This window comes from Chinchilla lanigera, unplaced genomic scaffold, assembly GCF_000276665.1.
Source record: "Chinchilla lanigera isolate Chin_1 unplaced genomic scaffold, ChiLan1.0 scaffold00026, whole genome shotgun sequence".
Lineage (NCBI taxonomy): Eukaryota > Metazoa > Chordata > Mammalia > Rodentia > Chinchillidae > Chinchilla > Chinchilla lanigera.
In genome coordinates, this window is record NW_004955427.1 from 6,337,147 (window position 1) to 6,344,936 (window position 7,790).

At 40.5% G+C, this 7,790-nt stretch overlaps 1 long non-coding RNA gene across 1 annotated transcript; it reads left to right on the forward strand.

The window, feature by feature from the left end:
- The first annotated feature begins 783 nt into the window (after window positions 1–783).
- On the forward strand, window positions 784–7,000 carry LOC106148730. The gene is made up of 3 exons (XR_001234394.1): window positions 784–849; window positions 6,317–6,395; window positions 6,677–7,000. It is a non-coding gene; the product is annotated as an uncharacterized LOC106148730 (long non-coding RNA).
- The last annotated feature ends 790 nt before the right edge of the window (window positions 7,001–7,790 follow it).

Genomic DNA, 7,790 nt, shown 5'->3' on the forward strand with positions numbered 1-7,790 from the left:
TTTTGCTTTTTAGAAAAGTTTTATTGTTCAACATATACACAGAAAATTTAGCATATGTGTATTCTATATACATATATATTCAAAAAATAAAACAATTATGTAATTGTGACCAGTTACAAATAGAGCAATATTAGTGCTATTGTATTCCCTTCCCTACCTTACCGCTACCATTTTAAACAAAGGATAGCTATTGATTATCCTGACTTTCCTGATTTTATTCTTTTATTTTCCATCAGTCTATCACTTATGTAGGCATCCCTAACATTGTATTTTTAAAGGCTATCATTTTTAACTTTATATAAATAAAGTAATTTGAAGGATATTCTGCAACCTCTTTTTAGATAATCTGTGATATTCGTCTATGTCAACGTGTGTAGCTTTAATTTGTTTATTTTCTTGGCTATATACAATTCCATTTTATACCTTAATTCCTATATTTAATTGGTTGTTGCAGAATAAGTGAATTGTTTTCAGATTTTTTTTATTATTGCTGTTGTTACTAACACAGTGGTGCTGTGAATATGCTTGTACAGTAGCTCCTGGTCCACCCCTAAGAACAAGTCTTTAGGACACATATCTTGTAGTAAAATTGCTACACTGTAGGATATGGTGGGGACTCCTCATTATTATCTAGTTTCTTATTCCATAAAAGTAGAGGGTTGGAAAAGATATTTCCCAGGCCTCTTGCAGTCATTCACAGTAACTTCAGCTTGTTCTTGCTTGTGGAATCTAAGTGGAAGGAAGTCAGACGCTTCCTGGTCCATGCTGTCTGTACTCTCTGCTCTCCCTGCTACCGGACATTGAAGCTTCTGCAGTGTGGTCACGCAGAATTGGAAAATGGCCTAAAATGTGAGAATCCAACAGTTCTTCTTACTGCAGCTCTTGTCTCACGTTGCTATTGGTAGCCATTTAAAATTTTCCAGTTCTAGTGGGTGTTAAATGTTATCTCACTGAGTTTCAGGTTTCATTTCCTTGATTATTTTCTCATGTGATTTGCATTCAAAGTCCTTCTGTAAAATTTATGTTTTAAGTATTTGGCCCATGTCTTTACTTGATTGTTGTCTCTTAATAATTTGTCAGAGTTTTTAATAATTCAGGCGGATATGCTGGTCTTTAATCCATTATACATGTTGCAAGTTATAATGTAGCACTTTCATTGTCTTTATGGTGTACTGGTGATACTTTCGTTTTAATGAATGTCCTAGATACTTCCTTTATTACTTATGTTTTCTTTCTTTTTTATTTTATGGAAAAAAGTGAAACAAAATTTTGAAATGAAATAATAGGAGACCAACAGTTAATACACTCAATATTGCTATGTTTAAAGTAATTACTCAAGAGTACAAGATATGGGTACAAACAATTTTCCAAATGATATTAGCACAAAACTTTCTTTTCAGTGAGCTAAGAGAAGCTAATAGGATAACTATCTTGTATGTTTCTTTTTCTTTTCCCTTCCTTCCATTTCCCTTCCCCCATCCTAGTTTCTTTTTCCTTTACAACAGTTTCTTCCCATTTCACAGTATCAATTGTACCTTTTGAACCTTATTTACTCTTTCAGTTTCTCACATCAGGGAGACAATACAGTACTTACATATGTGAGTCTGACTTATTACACTTATGAGTGTGGTCTCAAGTTGCACTCATTTACCCATAAAAGTCTCAAGTTTATCCTTCTTAATGGCTGAGTACTATTCCACTGTATAAAAGGACCACATCTTTTTTTATCCTCTCCTTGACTGATGGTCATTTGGACTGCTTCCAAGATTTAGCTATTACAAATTGTCCTGCTATAAATATGAGTGCACCTATATCTTTGAGAAAAAGGCCAAACATGTTCACTGGAAGAAGGATAGCCTCTTTAATAAATGGTGCTGAAAAACCTGGCTTTCCACATACTGAAGACTAAAACTAGACCCATGTCTATCACCACACACTAAACCAAAGTCAAAAAGGATCAAAGATCTAAATAGTAAAACAGAAACACTGAGATCTACTGTAAGAGAAAATAGGTAGAAATCTTAAAGACATAAATATAGGCAGAAAATTCATGAATAAAACCCAGATCAGATGGTGGATACTTCAAAGAATCAAAAACTGGGATCTCATCTTATTAAAAATGTTTTGCACATCAAAAGAAATCACCAACAGAGTGAAAAGAAAGCACAGAATGAGAAAAAATTTTAGCCAGTTGTCCCTCAGACAAAGGACTTTATCTAGAACATATGAAGAACTGACAAAAAATCAGGCCCCCCAAATTCAAAGACCCAATGCAAAAATAGGCATCTGAGATGAATATACACTTCTCAGATGAAGAAATACAAAAAGCAAGTAAATATATGAAAAAATGTTCAACATCGTTGGTCATTCAAGAGACGCAAATTACAACAGTGAGATTCCATTTAACCCCAGAAAGAATGGCTATCATTAAGAAATCAACCAATGACAAATACTGGAGATGCTGTGGGGAAAAAGGAACACCTCTCCACGTTTGTGGGTGTGCAGACTGCTGCAACCATTGTGGAGATCAGTGTGGAGATTCCTCAGAAAAATAGTATTAGAGGTCGCATTCAACCCAACTATTCCTCCTCTAAGTACCTTCCTGGAAGAACTAAAGACATACCACAGTGATGTATATGCAGCTATGCTGATAGTAGCACAATTTTTATTAGCTAGTTCTTTCTTTTTTTGACACTGTGTAAAAATTATTTTTCCTAATAGCATGAAGATATTCAGTTAGGATTATCTAAAATCTAAGCTAATAATTTTTGCCTTTGGCCCAAGTGTCACTCACTCCATTTCTGATATGCTTCTTTTTACAAAAGACTAAAGGGTTGAGTTAAAATCACAAATAAAACTAGTACCCTATTCACTTATGTGAATACTATCATTCGTATATACTGAGGGAGCATATTGTATTGTGTTGTATTGTTTTGTATTGTGGGAGAATATTGGGTGCATACATTGAAGATATTGCTCCAAAAGTTACCTTAGTGATAGTCAATATAAATAAATGTCAAACCATGCTTTTAAACCTACCTTATTAACTCATGTTCAGAACAAACCGAACCTGTGTGATAAATGCTTCGTGTGAAAAAGATGAGGAGTTCAACCCTGTGGGTGAGAAGCTAGACATGCTTCCAATTGTGTGGCAAGGTTGCTAAGAAATCTAATGACATCTCAGATTTCATTAGAAAGAGAATGTCCAGGTCATAGGAGACAGCGTCTCCCCTGTTGCCTGCACTCATTAGATGACAGTGAAACTGTGACAACTTACTCTGGTGCTACTCTTGAAGAGGCACAGAGGTAAGCTGGACTTTATCTCAAAGAGGGAAATAAAGATGGTAACACGGCGGGAAACCAGAGTAGAGAAATACAGTTGAAGGAACTGGGAATTATTAGATTGAAATGCACATGTAGATGCACTATAATTATTGCTTTTAAGAATATAAATGCTGTTTTATCAAAGAGAAAGTGTGTGTGTGTATGTGTGTGTGTGTGTGTGTGTATTCTATAGTGCTCCAGGTAAATACCAGGACCAATGGATAGAAGTATAATAAAGCAGATTTAAGGTAATTACAAAGGACTTTATAGCTGGACAATGTATCTTCAAAAAGACCTGATTGACCGAAGAATGCAATAGTCTCCTTTTCCAATATTGATGGCATTGAAATAGAATCTGAATGATCATTCATCAGAGATGTTACCAGTAATAGCTAATATCTATTACTGAATATTACTGGTGAGAAATTATTTAATGTGCTTTGTCTGCATTTTTCCGCTTAATCCTCACAGTGGCCCTAGGAGATGGGAACGATTTTGTCATCATTCTTTAATGAAGGGTCTGAAGCTTAGAAAGGTTAAGTCATTTGCCCAAAGTCACACAATCTGTAAAAGGCAGGAAGCACATCCATCTTGTGTCCGGAGACTGGATTCTCACCCACACCGCTGCTCGTTTGTCGATGCTGTGCAAAGATTTGCTGCCCTTGGAGAGGAACTGTACAATGTGGCTTTCTAATTCTGAGACCGCTTGGTTCTAAAAAGTTAAAAACATATTTCCTTGGAAGCACAAAACCGTATGGAAAGCAGACACCAGAGGGAACGGGGTAGGTAACATTTAATGAGGGAAGAAAGAGTCTGGAAAGATCATAAGTGTAGGCATTGGTCCAGGAAAAGCACATACCTGACAGGTTGAAGGCAAAGGTTACACACACATGGGAGAGAGGTGCTGGGGGGAAGAGGAAGTAGCAAGGACATGAGGCAGAAAAATCTCCCTGCCTTACCGAGGCATCACTCAGTGATCTGAAATGAAGTTCCACGCACCACCGTTTGATGCTAGTCAAGAACTCAGAGAAAAAAGGAAGGACTATCACCTCCCCACTAAATGTCAAGGGCTCTGTAAAGAGCTGACTTTCATTAATTTTCTTGCAAGTAATTAAATAACATTCCTTTAAAAGAAACTAGCCAGAAAGATGGTAATTGGATCCAAATGGACATTGTTAAAGTTTGCATTCATGCATGCATTCACTTAACAAATATTTATCATGTGCCTTCTAATTGCTAGACACTTTTCTAGGTTCTGGAAATAAACAGGGAACTGAAAATACTCCCTTACTCCACCCCAAAGCAATTCCCTACATTCACTGACTATATTTTCTAGGGCACACACACACACACACACACCACGATTATGTAAAGTTTAAGATATATTTAATCATTACAAGAGATAAAGAGATGGAGAATTGCAAGATTGCAAGTCTGAACCCAGCCTGGAAAATTTAGTGATTTAGCAAGATTCTGTCTGAAAATGAAAAATAAAAATGGGAGGGGTGTCAGAATGTAGCTCATCGTGAAGGCCCTGAGCTCAGGCCCCAGTACAAGAATGAGGGGGGAGATTGTGGAGAATTCTTGAAATTTTATAGACTTCTAAGTATATGAAGTTTAAAAAGAGAGAAAACGGTCAAGAAAAGAGGATGTGTTCAGGCCTGCGCAGCTTAAGCTTGTGCTTATGAATCACAGGCCCTCTGCAAGGTCCTGTGGCCATGTTAAAAGGCCAGTGGACAGATCACTTCCCTGGTCTTTGCCTCATTTCCTCATCTTTAAAGTGGAAATCCTAATATTAGCTCTCTTGACCACACGAGTTGGGTTTGTGTTTCTGATCTGCTCCTGATGAATTTGAATGTGGTCTTCAAAATGTAAAACAATATATGCACGTAACTTAATTTTGAAGACTCTTCTCTGGCTCTGCGATATATATATGTATAGATATATTCATACGCACGTATATATGTGGGAGTGCACATGGGGGAGCCAGGAGAGAAACTTTCTTTTCTATTGAAAGTAGGGATATGAGACTGTCTCATACTATATATGACCAGCCTAGTTACAAATTCTGACAAAAATAAATGTTCCTGTGGTGGAAACTCAATGCCCAGGTCTTTGGAAGCTCCCTGGAGCCTCTAGACAGAGCTGGGGCAGCATACCTCTTCCCCATTCAGTCTCCTTGGATTACCAATGACATTGCGAGGCTCCTTCAATCAGCTCCTGAAACGCTGGTTTCCATCCTGCATCCAAAAGACTCAACCACACGGAACCTGTCAACTGCGCTTAGGGTAATAAATCTTCTCTGCACCAGTCCTCCTGACATTCTAGTGCCTTCCTGAACATAATAAAAAGGTCATTTTCCACCTGAGTTCATCTTCTCCGTGCTGCCTTATATTTCTGCAAATTCAAGTTTCAACAAGTTTGATTTCATTCCTTGTACAGTATTTTATTTGCTTTAACCAAGCTAAAAATCCCAACTGCCACCCGAAGCGCTACTCTAATAGCTTGAATGGGGATTATGTTTTATTGGCTGACTGTATAATGTGGATACATCTGAAAGCTGAGCTGCTCCTTTTTCTTGAGTGACAGAGAATTAAATGCTCCTTTTCAGATATTGCCCTAGGATTCCTTATGATTTTGTTGCTCACACCAATTCAATAATTTTCTGTGTATCAGTTACGCCAAGGTCAGCGTTCTCTCCTAAATATGAAACAACTCCCAAGCAGCTCTGAGACACAAGCAGGTCTTAGGGTCTGCAGTCATCTCAGCAGTACTGTGAAGTGTTTCTCAATCCTGTCTGGGTTTCCAGGGGGGCAATTCAAATAGTAGGCTGCGAGGAGTTACACATTCCTGACTGCTGAGGAATCCCTTCTAGTAAAAATACCAGTATTTATTTTGGGTAGGTTTAGGTGTTGATTTAAAAGCGATTATCATTTCTGCAAGACAGTATCTAGATCCATATATAATGAAGTTTTTATTGTTGCTTTCTCAGGAGGTGGGAGGGTTCTCTACCAGGAGCGTCCCCAAGCCCACGCCTGGAAAAACCTTGGACTCCTTACCGGTGCGGATGGGTAAGTGACATGTGCGTGCTTGCTTATTTTAACATATCTGTGACTCTCATCTATGTAGATGACGGTGTCCAGTTCCCCAAAATAATGAGTCAAGGGCATGTGATCAGCACAACCCGCAGCGATCTTTTCACTGGGAAGAACCCAATCCCAGGATGATTCGAAGGGACCACGCCTTGAGGGTCCCCCGCTGGGCCATCCTGGGTCCAGTGCCCTGAGCTGGTCGTGCTCTGTGGGGTGTAAGATAATGACCTTGGCCGTGGAATTCCCTCTCTGCCATCCAGGGCAGTTTGTTGAAGAGGAACAGCAGCTGCACCCTTTGAGAGCCTGCCACCTCCCCGGAACTTTCAGAGACGTCCAGGTTTTACTGTGAAACCCAGCGAGCGGGTGATTGGCAGGCAGACCGCGGAGGCCCCTCGGGAAGCGCGGGCGGGGGCACAGCCTTGCGGGCCTGGCTACCAGCGCAGCCCCGGCTGAGAAGGGAAGCTGAGCGCGGCTGAGTCCACCCAGCGCGAGCTACCGGGCAAACAGAGGCGGCAGAAGCGTAAAAAAAGCAAGCCTTAGTTGATCTACTGTCTTCTATTTCTTTGCTGAAAGAAACAGTTAATGAGTCCTTGGTTGATCAATATTGCATGTCTATATCTGTTTTCATGACAAACCACTTTGAAGCTATCAATATGTCATACAACAAGCATTGTTCATTTCCTACCACTTTGTAACTCGGTATCGTCTGTACTGTTCTTTTGCTATTTTGTAAAAGGTTGTCTGTCTGTTAATGTTTTCCTCCTTTTATTTTTAAAATAAAAATAAATAAAAAAAGGAAGCCTAGGCCGGGGCTCTGGGGCTGAAAGGAGGAATCCGCGGGCCGAAGGGAAGAATAACGGGAAGGGAAGCTCTCTCTTTACTTTGCTTTTGTTGGTTTGGTTTGGTTTTTCCCAGTGCCAAGCTCAGAAGGGAATCAGCGGCGACTCTGGCACGGGGAGCACCCATTATTTAATTGAAGCAAAAGAGCGGGTGTCTTTCTTCTTCTTTAAAATAAATGTAGGTAGGGCCGAGGATGTAGCTCAGTGGCATAAGCGCCTGCCTGTCAAGAGCAAGGTCATGAGTTCGATCCTCGGTTCCGTAAAAAAAATAAAATAAAATAAATGTAGGCGCGCCTCCCCGCTCTTCCTCTGCTCGTCACCCGGACACCCTTCCACCGCGTCCCTCTCTTAATCCTCCACCGGTCTCCGCACCTACGGCTGTCCCAGTGCCTTGTCCTGCGCAGCGGAGGAGCGCGCCCAGCCCGCCGCCCCGGGCTGTCCTCGGAGGGCGAGGCCTCCGGGCTCTCCGGAACGCACGTCTTCCCTCCCCTCGCTCGCGTTCCAACCCCTCCCCGAGCTGCTGTTGGCCTGCGGG